Raw genomic sequence first — 18,930 nt, forward strand, 5'->3', positions numbered from 1 at the left:
AAGACAATCACTGTTTTCTCAGTGTTGAACTTTGAAACTTATATTGAAACTGATAGATTTAAAATCCTATATCTGTGCGCATTTTCGATTTTTTTTTGTTTTTCAAACCGTGAAGATCATTGCATTGTTGCATGTTGATCAAAGTTGTCAAAATCAAATAAAAATTCATTATTTCACAGATGTTTAAGTCAACTTTGTCAAAGTTACAGTTTACATTTTTGATTCTAGAAAATTTTCATAGATAACATGGATTTTCTTAATCAAAATAAGATATCACTGGGATAGGCTTACAAAAGCTGATTCATAAAAAGACTTAAGACTTAAGAGGACTGCAAAGTTTCAAGTAAAATGACTCAATTTTTCGACCTTTAGCAATATTTTTCTATGAAATTTCTTTAAAAATAGCATCACAGATTATCGTCACAAACTTTTTGTGACAAATTACAGAGTGTCAGATATTTGTTTTGTAAAAAAACTCAATTTTTTCATTGAAAACTTTATATCTGAGTCATGTCAATGAAAAAATTTAAAATTTTCTCCTAGTCTTCATTATTCAATTTTTTTTATTTCTGTCAATATTCAAAAACAGAATTTGCCAGAAATAAACAATCTACTGAGCATATTCATCGTACAACTATATCTTTGCTTGAAAGGAAGTGGTAATGATCCCACCATATTTTTAATTTCTCCGATGTTAGCCATTTGATACTTTTGACAAGTGCTTTAGATTGAAGCTTGATTCTTCTTGCTCATCGTTTTTGGATCTATACCTTTAATAACGAGCATTCAATAAAAATTATCATCGTCGTTTCTTTTGGTCAAAAGCAAGTAATATTCTCTTTACTTATGTTTAGGATTTGATAGATGATCTAACAGACCTCCTATTTTTACGATGACAAGTCAATTTGTTTGAATTTTTGTTCAAATCGCTCAAGAAAAAGGCCACACAAGACAAAAATGTCATAAAATTATGATTTTTAAACTGCCCATATTAGTTTTAGTTATGTTGAATAGCCAAATAATTTTAGTTACATTAAAACGCATTAGTGCATATTTTTCTCATCATTTTGTTGATTATCAATTTTAAGAAAAAGGCGATCTTCTGAAAAATAGACCAGACTAGAACCTTCTCGATTTTGAAGCGGTTTAGTTACTGACATTCCTGCCAACACCAAACAATTTGTTGTAATATTTACAGGATCAAAATAAAAAATTTAAAAATTGGATAAAGTACTCAAAAATGATTAAATAAGAAAAAAATATAATAAAATGGGAAATATAAACTAAAACATGATTTCAAATGACAAAAAATACAGACTTTACAAAAATAACAAATATTATAACAAAAACAAAAAAAGAGCTCAGTGTTAGTAAAAAATTGAAATTTTTGTGATTTTTTTTCAAAATTGAGCTATTTTTTTAAATCTAGTAAAAACTAGTAAAAAATAGATCGATATTAGCAACACAAAGTGTTCGGACGTTTCGCCCGAATCGGAAAGGCCCTGACTGGATTTTTAAGCTGAATTAGGGAGTTCTGAGGCTCTAATCCTGGAAATAAAACTCACTGTCACTGTATCTGGTTTTACAATATGAAATCATTATCCTAGAATAGAAATTAGCAGTTCAGGAACCAATTTCAGAATTCTTACTCTATGATGAATTATGATTCGAAACTGACTTGAATGCTGAATTGAAATTTAAATTTCCGGTAAAAAACAGTATAGTCAATCATGAATCAGAGAATAACAGTAACATTGAAGCAGTGATTCACACATTCTCATCAACTGCACCTTTTTCAGTGGAAAAAGACTTAAAACCACGAATCACTTTTGAATCTAACATAAACTTTTCAAAAAAAATTTTTAACGATAAATCGATCAGAGTTCTCGTAGCAGGGTTGCCAACAAATATTTTGCCAAATTCAGCAATTCTTGAAAATAAAAATCAGGATAAGTCAGGCAAACATGGAAAAGTAAAGTATTTGCCTTTATTACCGAATCGTATAGTTAGGGGAGAACTGTACAAGACGCACCAGCGAGGTAAGATGGCCAAAATTTTGAATGCTGTTAACTTTTGAGAAAACACAAATATGAAAACAAAATGCCATTCTTTTTATTTGCTGACTCCTAAATTACGACATCAATGCATAATTATAACAAATTTCATCCTTGTTCGAGTTAAAAAGGTGCACCAATATTCGACTCGAAAAAATTATCTGCCGCCATGTTTGCCGCGATATCAGTCAAAAAATTGAATTTCCTTGCCTACCTGAAGGCGTTTTACCTATAAGGCTATAAAAAAGTGTATTTTGAAATGCGAAATTTTCGATAAGTTTAGCATAACAAATGATTTTTTTTTTCCAAATTATGGTTAGTTTAAAAAATACGATGAACATGTAATTAAACATTTTTTGTTTCAATCATTACATTACTTATAATCAATGTTTCATTTCTTACCACCCTTTCGGTATGGTGCGTTCTGTCCACTAGTTTTGGCGTTCTACCCTGCGGTTTGTTTTCTGGTTGTTTAAGTTTTTTACAAAAAAATCATCAAAATCGTGTTTTTATCGTATTTTTTCTTATTGATAATACGTAAACCTGATCCCTGAATCGTCGTAATTTTTTCAATTTGGTTCTTAGATGATTGGTATCGCTGTAAATAGCGATTATGCTTAACTGGTGCGTCTTGTACAGTTTTCCCCTATCTATCATTCATTAGGGGCTCTTGACCCCTTTTGAATATTTTTCCTTTGAATAATCTCTCAAAAATAGAAAAAAAATCAATAAATTATTTAATTGATTTCGTTTATTTCAATATATTGTGTTTATTATTGTTGTGTTTTCTTCGATTAGAATCAACAAAAAATTCGTTATAATTCTAGAGGTATTTTATCATTTATCCGTTTACCATGACTTATTTAATAAAATAAATGCTTTTTTCGTCACAACCAGATTTTTTTTCCACAAAAACAGAGAATTTTTTCAGCAACTTTGGAGCAAAGGCAACTTGAAGTCCGCCTTCTAAACTCTAAGGGTGATAAGTAGAGAAACATAAAAAGGTCTTATGCGATCTCATCGTTTAATTTAATTTTTTAATTTCAGATTTAGAATGCCCAATTAAAACGTCTCCGTGCCAGGCAAATCCTGGCGAAATCCGAGCATTTGATTACGAAAATTTTAACCCAAAATTCAGTCAATATTCAGGCAATTTTGGTCAAATCATAGGAATTATTTAACCAAAATCACGAAGAAAAACACTTGAAATCAAGGTTACCGAAACCATAGAAAAATTTCACAGAATTTTGAGAAAATTTTATCACCAGGATTTCTGTCGCAGAACAAAGAATTTTGAAAATATCCACAGTTTTTTAGATTTTTTTTCGGTACGTATTTCGGAAATTCTAATCGTTTATGTCAACTTAACTACAAGAATTACAAAGGAATGCTAAATTTTTATTGGATAGTCTTGATAAGATTGTATGTTTTGTATTAATTTACCTCAAGTAAAATAAAAAAAGGCATCATTTCTCATGACTTTTTTTTAATGAAATAAATGCTTTTCTCGTCACAGAATTTCTGGGTAAAATCACAGAAAGACAGAATTTTTTTTCGCAAAAACACAGATTTTTTTTCGGCAACCAAAGGCAACTAGAAGTCCGCCTTCTAAACCCCTAGGGTGATAAGTAGAGAAGCATAAGAAGGTCTTATGCGATCTCATCGTTTAATTTAATTTTTTAATTTCAGATTTAGAATGCCAAATTATGTCGTCTCCGGGCCAGGCAAATCCTGGCTATTTCATCTTAAAATCTAGCAAAATCCGGGCTTTTGAATTCAAAATTTTCAACCCCAAATCCAGGCAATATTTTGGCAAAATTTGTCAAATCATGGAATTATTTAACGAAAATCACGAAGAAAAGTATTTGAAGACAAGGTTGCTGAAATCACAGAAAAATCCGTTATTTCACAGAATTTCGAGAAAATTTTTTATCACAGATTCCAAATCTGTGTCACAGAACACAGCATTTTGAAAATATTCACAGATTTTTAGATTTTTAACGGTACGTATTTCTAAAATTCTAATCTTTTATGTCAACATTAAATTAGGTTTTCTAACTTTGTAACCTTCTAAGTCATGATAAGATTGTTATTGTTTTTCAATATTTTTGAAGTTAAATGTAAAAGAGACACAATTTCTCATGACTTTTTTTTATTTAATCAATGCATTTTTCATCACCGAAAACAGTCACAGAATTTCTGAGTAAAATCACAGAATGTCAGAACTTTTTTTCATAAAAATATAGAATTTTTATCGGCAATTTTGCTTGTAATAAGTTTTTGCATCAAAACGCTTCAGCAGATTCCTAACCAAATTTTTTTATTCCAAAAGTCCGTTTTTGATTATTCCGATAAAACTTGCTCAAAAAATTTCGTTTTTGGACGTAAAAAAAAATATGCCTGATTTTGAAAAAAATTGAAGTGAATAAATCCGGTAAAAATCCGACCTTTTTTTTAAAGAAATTCGGCCAAGCGGGTCGGACCGGACTTTTCCCGGATTATGCGTCAAATATCCTAGCAAATCAGGATAATTCGGACAATCTGGCAAGCTAAGTAGAATAATCATGATAGGTTTTTTTGGAAGCCTAAAATACCATTCAAAATCGGTCGATGAGTTTTGATGAAAAAAAACTTTTTCATTTCTCTTCTCGATTTTTTTAAAGTATTCCTGGGCTTTGACCAAATTTGCCCAGGTATTGCCCGGATTTTTAGTCGTCAATTTTGAAATCAAACGCCTGGATTTTGTCAGGTTTTTATATAAAAATGCCAGGATTACGTGCTAAAAAATCTGGCAACCCTAGTATGAATCTAAAAAAGTTAAGAATCCGTAAGATAGTTTCCAAACCAATGCCAATTGTATTTAATAGTTTTTTTAGGAGCCGCCACACGCTTTCGGGGTGGAACTGACGTACAGCATTTATTTTTAAAAAGGTAGGCGATGTTTTTCTTTCAATCGCAGGTGTTTTTCTTTCCGTCCGCAATTTTTTTTCAAAACATAATTTTTTCAACGTACAAAATACTTGGAATTGTTAAAAAGTGTAGAAATGTGATGGGTGGACTGAAGTTAAAAAGTGTGTACTGAATGTTTTGTGAATTCTCCGTGAAATAAGTTGCTTAACGGGTAGCTGCTTAAGCGACGTGATGAAATTTTATTGTGGTTCTCAGCGAAAATGCTGTGAGGAGTGTCCGGAAAAGTTGCATGCAGATGTTAGTCGCTCGAAGAAAACTGCTTCAGTGCTTTTGAAGAGGGAAAAAATAATTGGTTGTTGTCGAGAGAGTTCAGGAATTTGATATGAAGAAGGTTCAAAGTTGGATATTGAAATTTGATAATTTAGTGTCAAGATTTGTGTTGATTAAATCCAGGAATTCGGCAGAAGCGACCATTAAAGAGGCGAATTTTGGGTTTCACTTGTAGCCGTAAGGGAAAGGAAGAAAGAGTTCGCTTGGGGCAAATGTCAAGGACTCAATTTCCAGGTTGCTGAGATGCGTGTTGGTTTTTCGTGTCTCACGTACAAGGACGTTTCAGTTCTGCGTACGGTTTGATAAATCGATGAAAACACTTTCTTTGGAAACAAGCAATGTTCAAAAAAGGTATTGTAAAGGCAGCCCTGCTTTAGTATTGGTACTAAATGTGTCGTCACAATCACGAAAAATCTGTTAATTTACTAGAAAATTTGCCTTTTTCGTTGATAATTCGAAGAATTTGCTGGAAATTTTCCACTTTTAAAACATGTTATTCTAGAAGGATTCCTGCTCTTCAAGATCGGTAAAAAAAGTTGGATTTTTGAGTAATTTTTCTATAAAATCGGCCATCGAAGTTCGAAAAAATGTAGGATTTTCCCTACTCAAATTTGCAAAACTATAAAATTAGTTCAAAATTTTCCATGAAAATGTTCAAGTCATTACATTTTAAGATCTTCATTAATATAATCCAGTAATCAAAACACAAAATTTCATTAAATACCACAATCATTGATTTGCATTTTAGTAAATCGAGTAAACAATCATAAATTGATGTTAATTGTTCTACATAAGAATTGAACATGGTAAACCGGTTGGATAAAAATCATGCCAAACAGTTCAACACTCAATAACTACAGGCTAGACCTTTTAAAGCTGAATTTTTCTTCATTTTTGCACGTTTTAGCTTCAAGATGACATTGCATTCATTAATAAAATAAGAAAAAAAAACAACAATCAAAATGAAATTGGAATTCATTTTCGTTCCAAAACGTGTTTTTATTTGACATTTCTGCTATTTGACAATGCCTTATTTAAATATTCCTTGCTTTGGAAATACAAACGCTGGTAGGCCCAACCAGTTTAACTTTTTTTATGTTGAAATAATAAAAAACCTAATCAAAGACAATAACACATTCGTTTTATTCTTTGGGACTCAGTCATAAGTTCTGGCTGTGAAAGTACGATTAGTGTGATTAATGAACTGACGTACATCATTTTGTTGATTGAAGATCAACATTTTCCGTAAAAATTACAAAAATCAGGGATAACCTGGCTAATTTCAACAAAATCAGAGTATAACGGAGACTAATCAAGTTATCAGGATGGGTCTCAAAAAAAAAAAAACAGGAACATTGAAAACCCTGCCCCGGAGCAAGGTAGCCAAAATCACAGAAAAATCTGTATAATCACAGAGTTTTGAGCAAAATTTCGTCACAGATCACAGAATTTTTCAAATTTTCACAGAACTCACATATTTTTAAAATTTTGAAGAGATTTCCAAAATTTTAATTTTTTTTGTCACTTTTCACTTTTTATTTCTGACTCTTATTTTGAACATTTGAAAACAAGGTAATGTAAATTGTTTTTTTTTCTATTAAAACTTTAAGAAGTTTCCAAATTTTTTTAAGGTTGACATGATTTCTCAATGAACTTCCATGAAGTAGAGTCACAGAATCTTAGGTTCAAATCACAGAATTCGAAAATTTTTTTGTCAAAAGTACAGATTTTTTTTTCGGCAGCCTGTTCTCGCAGTGTAATTTTATTTCAGGCGCCTTTAAATTTTAGTTTACAATTCGTAAAATTAGGATATTTTAAAAAGAAAAGATCATTTACCTTTGGCTAGCTTATCGCTGTGCAGTTTTGTTGTTTCGATATCCGATATCGACGATCAGAAGGGTGTATTTACAACTCCTTTGGAAGACGTCCGAGTTATAACTTTTTTGTTTGTTTGTTTCGATTTCTCTAACGGCAGGCAGGCTGACAGGCAGTATTGATCCAACGAAGAAATCCTGATGGTTCAACGAAGAAACTAAAAATTCACAAACACTTTGGCTAGTCAACGCCAATCGGAACTGACACTCTAACTAGGGTTATCCTATTTTTTTTTTCAATTTTGTTGTTGTTTAAGCTGTTTTGGCTTTCGGCGACACTGAAGATGCATTGAGCATCCCCCTTCGATGTTTTTTTTTGTTCCGGGGGGTTAACGAATCTATTTTCGTTCCCCAGTAGCGCACCAAACTAGACACGAGGGATAAATAGAACAGGGATAGAATTGTAAGAGATTGAAAGGAAGAAGAAAAAAAACACTCAGCTGTTTTCACACAAGTTGCATCGTTTTAGGGGACGGTGGCCCGAAAAACGGAATGGTTGGGGAAAATGGATCGAATCAAAAACAGAGACGTGCCCGTACGATTTTCTCGCTGCCTCTCCGGGCTGACGACAACGAGCGAGAGCAATATTCCTATTTGACAACTAAACGATCAGATGCTGCACAAAATCATCCACACACACTCGGCGGCACAACACGATAAGTCCCCCACATCCGAATTGGGGCACATCCAAGTAGCCGGGAGAGATCAACTAAATGGTATCTTTTTGTTTGTTTGTCGTTTTTTCACTTGTTTTCGGTTCTGAGATCACGCAACAACAGTACTAGACGATCAACGTCATCAATTGATTTATTTATTTTTTTCGTTTCAAGGGATTTGCATTGCACAACGCCCCCGCGAGATATTCTTTTGGAAGAGGGGCACAGGCCTAAATTCACCCATTCAGGTGCGTTCCGTCTCAGCGAACAACTCTACACGCACTGAATTGCGGATGTTTGCACAGCGCCCGCCTTGTTCTTTTTATTGAAACCCAGAGGCGCGTCGCGTCACGTCGTCCGAACGCGCCGTGAACCAAACACAGTCAGCAGTCGTCGTTCTAGAGTCCTCACTGGATAAATATCCCCCCGCTATATATCTACACATATGCAAAAATATGGCAGCGATATCGAGAATGAATCGAGAATTTTGTCCGACGACTTCAAGCGGCAGCCAAGTTCTTATCGTGAAAAACTGGTAGCTTAGAGCTCTTCGGGCTGTACTGCGCGCGATATTCCGCGAAACTTCGCCAGGCGGAGTCCCCCTTTTAAGTTGGTGAAGCTGGAGAGCTCGATTTCGGGGAAAAAACAGCTCAAACCCACACGACTTTGGAACGCGAAGTAGAATCTTCTAATTACACTCGAGGGACGACACACACTCTACACCGAAAAGGGGGAGATCCCGCTTAGCTTAGCTTAGCATAGCTTAGCGCACAAACCAAGAAGAGAACAGCGATCCGAACACGTTGACAATCGAAAGTACACTAAACTGAACTTGAGCCAAGGCGTACGGCGCGACGATACTCTACGCGCGACGGCGGCGGCGGCGGAGGCGACGGCGAGAAAACCACCTGCCTGCAGCATATCGCCGCGACGCGTACCGGTTCCTCAAGCCCCCCTTCAAACCAAACGTCTAGCTAGAAGCTGCTTGCTGCACGCCGCCAAGTCTCCCCCAGAGAACGGCAGAATGCGTGCGTGGAAGCGGGAAGTGGGGATCCGCGAAATCCAACCTTCCACCCGGTCGCGTCGTCGTCGTCGTCGTCGTTGCTTGGGTGAGTGAGGTTCGTCTTGCGATCGCCTGAACTCACCCGTCGTCGTCGCGTCACCGCGATAGCGGAAGAGAGCGTGAGCATGGCGATTTTTTTTGTCCCCCATTTCGGTTCCCCAAAGCTGGAGCAGGTCACTCACTTTTGGTGGCCGCCGGCAAATCAGCTTGTCAAGCGCGTTTTTAGTTAGTTAAGCTTAGTTTGGGACGGTCGCTCACCGTTAGGCGACCTTATCGCGAGGGAACTGAACGATTGATTGAGAGAAAGACCGAGTGAGAAAAATTTGTTAATTCTTATCTCTCCGGTTGTTACAAATGCTACGAATTGCGGGTGTTGTTTGTGATCTCAGATAACATTGGTCGGACAAATTCGGAAGCTGCCCTTGTTGGCAGCTATGTTTTTTGACAATTTTGACCATTTTGACAATTTTTACAATTTTGACAATGTTGACAATTTTGACAATTTTGAAGGTTTTGAAAATTTTGAAAATTTTGAAAATTTTGAAAATTTTGAAAGTTTTGAAAATTTTGAAAGTTTTGAAAATTTTGAAAATTTTGACAATTTTGACAATTTTGAAAATTTTAAAAAATTTTAAAAGTTTTGAAAATTTAAAAAATTTTAAAAATTTTAAAAATTTTGAAAATTTTGAAATTTGACAATTTTGACAATTTTGAAAATTTAAAAAATTTTGAAAATTTAAAAAATTTTAAAAATTTTGAAAAAATTTTGAAATTTTGAAAATTTTGAAAATTTTGAAAATTTTGAAAATTTTTGACAATTTTGAAGATTTTGACAATTTTGATAATTTTGCCAATTTTGCCAATTTTGACAATTTCGACAATTTTGACAATTTTGACAATTTTGAAAATTTGGCAATTTTGACAATTTCGACAATTTTGACAATTTTGACAATTTTGACAATTTTGACAATTTTGACAATTTTGACAATTTTGACAATTTTGACAATTTTGACAATTTTGACAATTTTGACAATTTTGACAATTTTGACAATTTTGACAATTTTGACAGTTTTGACAATTTTGACAATTTTGACAATTTTGACAATTTTGACAGTTTTGACAATTTATAAATTTTGACAATTTTGACAATTTTGACAATTTAAACAATTTTGACAATTTTGACAATTTTAAAATTTTTAACAATTCTGACAATTTTAACAATTTTGACAATATTTTGAGAATTTTGAAAATTTCAACAATTTTGATAATTTTGACAATTTTGACCATTTCGACATTTTCGATATTTTTGACAATTTTGACCATTTTGAAAATTTTGACAATTTTGACAGTTTTGACAATCATGACAATTTTGACAATTTTGACAATTTTTTACAATTTTGACATTTTTGACAATTTTGAAAATTTTGACAATTTTGACAATTTTGACAATTTTGACAATTTTAAAAATTTTGAAAATTTTGAAAATTTTGACAATTTTGACAATTTTACAATTTTGACAATTTGGACAATTTTGACAATGTTGACAATTTTGACAATTTTGACAATTTGGACAATTTTGACAATTTTGACAATTTTTACAATTTTGACAATTTTGACAATTTTAACAATTTTGACAATTTTGACAATTTTGGCAAGTTTTACAATTTTGACAATTTTGACAATTTTGACAATTTTGACAATTTTGACAATTTTGACAATTTTGACAATTTTGATAATTTTGACAATTTTGAAAATTTTGACAATTTTGACAATTTTTAAAATTTTGACAATTTTGACAAATTTGACAATTTTGACAATTTTGACAATTTTTAAAATTTTGACAATTTCGATAATTTTGACAATTTTGACAATTTTGACAATTTTGACAATTTCGATAATTTTGACAATTTTGACAATTTTGACAATTTTGACAATTTTGACAATTTTGACAATTTTGACAATTTTGACAATTTTGACAATTTTGACAATTTTGACAATTTTGACAATTTTGACAGTTTTAACAATTTTGACAATTCTGACAATTTTGACAACTTAGACAATTTTGACAATTTTGACATTTTTGACAATATTGACAATTTTGACAATTTTGACAATTTTGACAATTTTGACAATTTTGACAATTTTGACAATTATGACAATTTTGACAATTTTGACAATTTTGACAATTTTGACAATTTTGACAATTTTGACAATTTTGACAATTTTGACAAATTTTGACAATTTTGACAATTTTGACAATTTTGACAATTTTGACAATTTTGACAATTTTGACAATTTTGACAATTTTGACAATTTTGACAATTTTGACAATTTTGACAATTTTGACAATTTTGACAATTTTGACAATTTTGACAATTTTGACAATTTTGACAATTTTGAAAATTATAACCAATTTGACAATTTCGACCATTTTGACAATTTTGCCAATTTGACAATTTCAACCATTTTGATAATTTTGACATTTTGACAATTTTGACAATTTTGACAATTTTGACAATTTTGACAATTTTGACAATTTTGACAATTTTGACAATTTTGACAATTTTGACTATTTTGACAATTTTGACAATTTTAGCAATATTGACAATTTTGACAATTTTGGCAATTTTGACAACTTTGACAATTTTGACAATTTTGACAATTTGACAATTTTGACAATTTTGACGATTTTGACAATTTTGACAATTTTGATAAATTTGACAATTTTTACAATTTTGACAATTTTGACAAATTTGACAATTTTGACAATTTTGAGAATTTTGAGAATTTTGACAATTTTGGTAATTTTGACAACTTTGAAAATTTTGACAATTTTGACAATTTTGACAATTTTGACAATTTTGACAATTTTGACGATTTTAACAATTTTGGCAATTTTGCAATTTTGGCAATTTTGACAATTTTGGCAATTTTGGCAATTTTGACAATTTTTACAATTTTGACAATTTTGACGATTTTGACAATTTTGACCATTTTGACAATTTTGGACAGCTTTGACCATTCTCACATTTTTGACAATTTTGAAAATTTGTACAATTTTGACAATTTTTTTTTTACTTATCTCACTCCCATCAAACTGTTTGAAACAAATGAAGAATCTTTAAAAGGTACCTAAGCAACCTTCTCATGATTCAAAATTTGCCGATATAATCCGGCTGGCTTGAATCCATAATCCATTGTATATCAGTTCTCAAATCGTTTTATACCCTGTCCTACCCCCACTTATCCCGAGTAATAGAATTATGCTATTATAAATCTAATAATATAATCATTGACATTTTATAGAATTTACATTACCATCAACAGAAATTATCAATCATCTTCGCTCAGCATTTTTAGTAATCTTCCAGGTCAAAGTAAGCCGTTATAAAGGCGACGTTTTGGTAACAGGGGCAAAACAAAAGAAACACAACTTGTTCTTCCAAGTCATTCACCATTGTAATTTGATTTAAGTGACAATTTAAGAAAGCCGATGTGCTCACATCCTTGTTCTGTATTTTAACATTATACACTGGATTCTTTTTTTAAACGATTGTTGTATATGTACGTGCAAAAAAAGAAATCATTTAAAAAAAGTTCAAAACAACCGGGCAAAATTCATCGCTCATTTCGAGTAAAGTGGTCAACTTAGACTGTAAATCGGTCATTTCCAACCAGGTTGACCATTCTGAGGTGATTTTAGTGAAATCGGGAAGCTTAATGATTTGTTTTGGATTGATTTGTTTTGGGTTTTCAGCTACAGCTGTTCCGGAACTTCCGCAGAGTCTCTAAGTGGCCATTCCGGCTTGTGTTTCAGTCGGGAAGCAACGTCCGAATCAATTTACCACTCAAAAGTGGTTTTTAAATAAAGCGGGAATGTCTAGAACCTGTTTTTGACATGTTCGAAAATTGTCTTATTTCGAGATAATCGTTTTAAAAAACTTTTAAATTAATACGGTGTAAAATAATATCGTTAAAAAAAAGAATCAAGTGTACTTCCCATTCGAAAAGAAAAAAAGGAAGGACACAACCCCTTCTTCCCTCTTAGTTCCAATCGTTTTACTTTTCCCACGAATATATAAAACATCGCAGTCATCACGAAATCAAGCATCGGCAACCCAAACATTGACCGATGAAATTGATCCCCTGTTTTTCCCTTAAGAACCTATAAAAAAATTTGAATATCCGACACATTCTTAAAAATTACATCATCATTATTTCGATCTTGTTCTTGAATTGAGTACTTCTTCTCGATCTCATAAACGAATCAATATGTTCACACTTTCTCCCATAATTTCAAAGCGTGCTGCCAAAGTTAGGATTTTTCATCTTTTCTTCAGTAGAACAAAAACGTAATCAAACATGTTTTTCACATAATTTAGCATATAATTTTAAAATTTCATTATAATTTTGAACAATTTTCCCAAGTTAACTACACACACGAGCAAACAAAACCTCGTTCGTTTTTCTCGGCACCTCGATCAGCTCCTGTATTCAAACCAAGCCCCAACTAATCACAAATACTTTCTTCACAAATTACTAGCGATCACAATATTTTCTGTTACTGAAATCTTCGAAACTATAACATTTTTGCAAGTAAATTGGATAGAAAATTCATCGCACGAAAAAAAACATGTGCTGATGGTTCAGCAATCGCCTACTCTTTTTGTTTTTTTTTTTCAATGTACAATGAGTTATACATCTAGTACACATATTTTTCTTAATTCATACACCAAATCGCAGGTCCTAGACCCTCATTCGAGTACAATCCTTTACTTTGTTTTTCCCGGTGGGCCTGAAAAACTACCAGATAGAATTGAGGGCAGCTGTCTCGTGACTGAAAACAATCATCTAATCTGTGCCGACTGAGCTCAGGATTCTTTTTCTCCAAGAACACCCAAAAGTTAGCAGCCTCTAACGTTTTATAGGATTGTAATTTAACCAAAAATTATCCTGAAAATCGCAACAACAATCATAATAAAACAACAAACAAACAAAAACAGAAGAAAAAGCGTTACTTTCAACCCTTACTGCAATTGCATGCTCTTTCATTTTTCTTCAGATACAAGTTCGAGTTTAAGTTTCAAACGACTTTCTTCTGAAAAAGTACCTCATTGACTAGCTGAAAATGTAGGCTTTCATTATTTTAAACTGAATGAAAAATACAGTGTCGGACAATAGAATAGAACCGCTTGAATGCAAAATATTCAAATCACCCTTAAACTGCCAATTCAAATATAATAATATGCGACACCTAGCGGCAAGCACTTATTGTAGTATGCCAACTTTGTATACTGCACGTTTGTTGCAATCAAAGCAACCCGTTTGTTCTACTCGACCAGAAAGCTGTCAGAGGGTGAAAAAAGTCGTGTCATAAAATAAGACCAGCTCATCGGTTCGGCTGTTCCGGCATTTTCAGCGCTCTAGATTTGAAGAAAAGGTGTTGTTTTCGGTGTTGTTTGTCCATTTTCGTGTCCTGGTAAGTATTTCCCATAAAATTAATCATGTAAATCATGAAAACAAACAAAAAATAAAGATTTCCTTCTTCCTACTCTGTTTTCAGCGAAAAAGCGATGGATCGGGCACAGCACTGCACGGAGATCCAGCGAGCGATCATCCGGAATCTGTACAAGGCTGGCAAAAGCCAACGCGAGATTGCCGACTACTTAGCAAGGTCGAAAACTTTCGTTTTCAACGCGCTTCACAGCACCGGCAGACGGGAACTGACCGGCCGCCCCCGCAAAACGACGCCGAAGGACGATTCGGCAATCAAGCGGGCCTCGCAAAAGGACCCTTTCAAAGCGTCCAAGCAGATCAGAGACGAGCTGAACTTATCTGTGAGTTCCCGGACGGTTCAGCGACGGTTGGCGGATAAGGGACTAGGAGGAAAAAGTCCCCGGAAGATGCCGAAGCACTCGAAGGCGCGGCTGAAGTATAAGAAGGACCACTTCGATTGGGTCGGTCCGGAAAAGGAGAAACTATGGAGAAATGTGCTGTGGTCGGATGAGACCAAAGTGAACCTCATTGGCTCGGACGGAAAGAGTTGGATCCATCGCCCACTCGGCTGTGCGTATATGCCCCAGTATACAAATAAAACATTCAAACATGGAGGAGGTAGCATCATGGTGTGGGGGTGCTTTTCTTGATACGGAGTCCCTTGTACTGGATCGACCGGATTATGGACCAGCATCTCTACGCCCAGATACTTCGGGAAGTAATGCTGCCACACGCCGATTGGGAGATGCCCCTAAAGTGGCAGTGCCAGCAGGACAACGACCCCAAACATACCGCTAAAACGGTGAAAAAGTGGTTCCAGGATAATAAGGTAGGCGTTATGGAGTGGCCAGCACAGTCCGCTGATCTCAATCCCATAGAGAACCTATGGGAAATAGTTAAACGTAAGGTGTACACCGAAAAATCAAAAAAAACAAGCAGCAGCTGTGGGAGAGAATCCAGGAGGTGTGGTACGCTATCCCGGTGAAAACGTGCCAAAAGCTGGTGAAGTCGATGCCAAACCGGGTGCGAGAAGTGATGCGTAATAAGGGTTATACCACCAAGTACTAACCCTGCAAATCGATCACGGTATGAATTTCCTTTTTTTTATTTTTTTTACCATGAATTCTAAAGCGGTCCTATTTTATGTCGCGTTATTTTAGTCAGTAAGTATGCTTAAAACGCATTTTTAAATAAAGGACATTTGTTTTAACTACGGATGATTTTAATTTCTTCGAAGAATGGAATTTACAATTTGTAAATGGTTTGATGCACTTAAATGGATTTTTTTTTCTCAAAGTTTTGTCACTTTCTGTTTTGGATTGAGCTGTCCTATTCTATTGTCCGACACTGTATGTTACGCAGCAAATTGTCAAAAATAGCAAATTTAAACAAATAATTTTCTATAAGTATGATTTCCAGTAGAGTCAATATCAAATGGAAAAGATAAAATTAAAAAAAAATAAATATAAATAAGATGAACGCTTCGTTTTTTTTTCAGAAATATTTTTTGATTCGAGGTTTCATACAGAAGCTGAATAGCCTTCTACTCAGCTTTGATTATAGAACTTTGAAGCGTGGATAAGAACCTAAGTTTTGAGCTGAACAGAATGTTATAAAGCCCTCCAACAGGGCTGAATAGGCTTTAAAGAGCCTGTTTTATGCATCTTTTGGTAGCTTGGGATATTTCTTTAGAGTGTTAAAATTGATATTCAAGAACAATTTGATACCGTTTTAATTTTAAACGCATTTACACTGCCAGAAATTCCTATCGAATAGTTTTCAATTAATAAAAGCCATGTTTGCCGGAAAAACTAGACACTTCTGCTAGAATGTTCTTAATTGACCGACGAAGCTCAAATGACACCCTACTGCCACCAATAATCGCACAGCTAGCCTTATCGCTAGATAACTAGCAAAAAAAACTAGTGCTCTCTAGCTAGAGCAAAGTGTGTAGGCCTACATATGTGACTCGAAAGCCGGTTCCTCGTGCTACATTTGCGACGAATGGAAAATTGCACCGTTTTCTTGTCAAACGTGAAAATTTTACGCAACCCGTAATGCCTTCATTCGGTAATACTTAGCCAGTAGCTTGACTTGAACGCAGACAAGGTCAATCCGGTAACCTGGCACCGGTTTTCTAGCGGAACTCGGTATGAAGAACTTCTAGAACGATCTGTTTTAACGGTTTTAAAGCGTTTTGAACCTCGTTGATTTGAGTTGTGGATTTGGAATTACGATTACTACATTTTGTTTTTTGAACACTGAGTTCCAAAAGATTACAAGTTCAAGAACTCTGAGTCCTAATTCTCATCTCGGAACTCGGAACTTATCAATTGATCAATGGATCACTCCCATTAAGGGTTTCATAAATTACCAAACTCTGAAGGTCGAAAGCGACCAGATGTGGTGTTCTGTTCGAGGAAGTCACGTGCCCACGGTTCTTCCGAATTGGTTAACACTCGAATAATGTATGTCCTAGGCATCTCTTCATCAAGTTTGGCATCGAGCCAGCCAACGAGTCAGCCAGATCTTGGTTATGCTCAGAAGCTTTTCCGGGTGGGGTTTCACTTTTCAAGAAAACAAATCAATGTCAGCCGCAGCCGAGCAGCGCCGCGATACAGAGAAATCTGCCCAGTGTCAAGCCATTAGCCTTTTTTTCGTCGTTGGTTCTGTTGCTGTTTTGATTTGATAGCTATTTTGGTTTACCTTCGAGATTACCATTGACTTGATTAACTTTTATGTTTGCTTTATTTTATTTTAGTTTTTTTTTTCAATAAACAGCCACAATCCAAACGAGCGAATCACGCACAAATTTATTCTAGTTAATTTGTGTAAAACCTTTTCTGGTGTCGGTTTCGGAAGGCGTCGAGCGGAGGAAGTAAATCGGCCAGTTCTGCTTACTAATGACGGTCTGCGTATCAGTGGTCGTTTAGTTTGTGTTTTGCGTTCAGAGGGTAAGCAGAAAATATGATCGCTGTAAATTCCGGACATTTTTGTGGTCACAGCCAGTAGTTAGCAGCTGTTTTCGTCTGAGCTGGCTCCTTTTGGAAGTCGCGCTTTCACGAGCCCATGAGCTGGTATGGACCCCTTTCTGGCTTCCAAGGTGCGGTGGCTGAAGGTCGAAGGTTAGGGCCACAAATAGAAATCACGCTTTGAAACCTGATCTCTCGGGTTGAGCATGAACTTGAAAGATCTCAAAGTGGTCGATGAATGTCATATATTAATCAACAGTTAGGGAATCAACTTAGAAAACTACACATTTGAATAGCAAATAAAGAAGAAGTAGAAGTATAAATAGTCAAAATTGTCAAAATTGTCAAAATTGTCAAAATTGTCAAAATTGTCAAAATTGTAAAAATTGTCAAAATTGTCAAAATTGTCAAAATTGTCAAAATTGTCAAATTGTCAAAAATGTCAAAATTGTAAAAATTGTCAAAATTGTAAAAATTGTAAAAATTGTAAAAATTGTCAAAATTGTCAAAATTGTCAAAATTGTCAAAATTGTCAAAATTGTCAAAATTGGCAAAATTGTCAAAATTGTCAAAATTGTCAAAATTGTCAAAATTGTCAAAATTGTCAAAATTGTCAAAATTGTCAAAATTGTCAAAATTGTCAAAATTGTCAAAATTGTCAAAATTGTCAAAATTGTCAAAATTGTCAAAATTGTCAAAATTGTCAAAATTGTCAAAATTGTCAAAATTGTCAAAATTGTCAAAATTGTCAAAATTGTCAAAATTGTCAAAATTGTCAAAATTGTCAAAATTGTCAAAATAGTCAAAATTGTCAAAATTGTCAAAATTGTCAAAATTGTCAAAATTGTCAAAATTGTCAAAATTGTCAAAATTGTCAAAATTGTCAAAATTGTCAAAATTGTCAAAATTGTCAAAATTGTCAAAATTGTCAAAATTGTCAAAATTGTCAAAATTGTCAAAATTGTCAAAATTGTCAAAATTGTCAAAATTGTCAAAATTGTCAAAATTGTCAAAATTGTCAAAATTGTCAGAATTGTCAAAATTGTCAAAATTGTCAAAATTGTCAAAATTGTCAAAATTGTCAAAATTGTCAAAATTGTCAAAATTGTCAAAATTGTCAAAATTGTCAAAATTGTCAAAATTGTCAAAATTGTCAAAATTGTCAAAATTGTCAAAATTGTCAAAATTGTCAAAATTGACAAAATTGCCAAAATTGTCAAAATTGTCAAAATTGTCAAAATTGTCAAAATTGTCAAAATTGTCAAAATTGTCAAAATTGCCAAAATTGTCAAAATTGTCAAAATTGTCAAAATTGTCAAAATTGTCAAAATTGTCAAAATTGTCAAAATTGTCAAAATTGTCAAAACTGTCAAAATTGTCCAAATTGTCAAAATTGTCAAAACTGTCAAAATTGTCAAAATTGTAAAAATTTGTAAAAATTGTCTAAATTGTCAAAATTGTCAAAATTGTCAAAATTGTCAAAATTGTCAAAATTGTCAAAATTGTCAAAATTGTCAAAATTGTCAAAATTGTCAAAATTGTCAAAATTGTCAAAATTGTCAAAATTGTCAAAAT

At 33.5% G+C, this 18,930-nt stretch overlaps 2 protein-coding genes across 5 annotated transcripts in view; both read right to left on the minus strand.

Moving 5' to 3' along the window:
* Positions 1–18,930, minus strand: part of LOC129744159 (elongation of very long chain fatty acids protein AAEL008004-like) — a 558,472-nt gene that overhangs the window by 104,543 nt on the left and 434,999 nt on the right. The window lies entirely within an intron of this gene.
* LOC129744169 (elongation of very long chain fatty acids protein AAEL008004-like) overlaps positions 1–18,930 on the minus strand; it is a 202,270-nt gene that overhangs the window by 75,864 nt on the left and 107,476 nt on the right. The window contains exons 1-2 of one of the 3 annotated variants that reach the window (XM_055736593.1): positions 8,601–8,667; positions 7,131–7,535 (exon numbers count right to left, since the gene is read on the minus strand). The exons of 1 other annotated variant lie outside the window; for it this stretch is intronic. The gene's annotated coding sequence lies outside the window, so the exon portion shown is untranslated. Of the gene's footprint in view, positions 1–7,130; positions 7,536–8,540; positions 8,668–18,930 lie in introns of those variants that run through there. One more of the 3 variants, XM_055736598.1, reaches the window with a different exon arrangement.

The sequence above is a fragment of the Uranotaenia lowii genome, chromosome 1 (genome assembly GCF_029784155.1).
Source record: "Uranotaenia lowii strain MFRU-FL chromosome 1, ASM2978415v1, whole genome shotgun sequence".
Classification (NCBI taxonomy): domain Eukaryota; kingdom Metazoa; phylum Arthropoda; class Insecta; order Diptera; family Culicidae; genus Uranotaenia; species Uranotaenia lowii.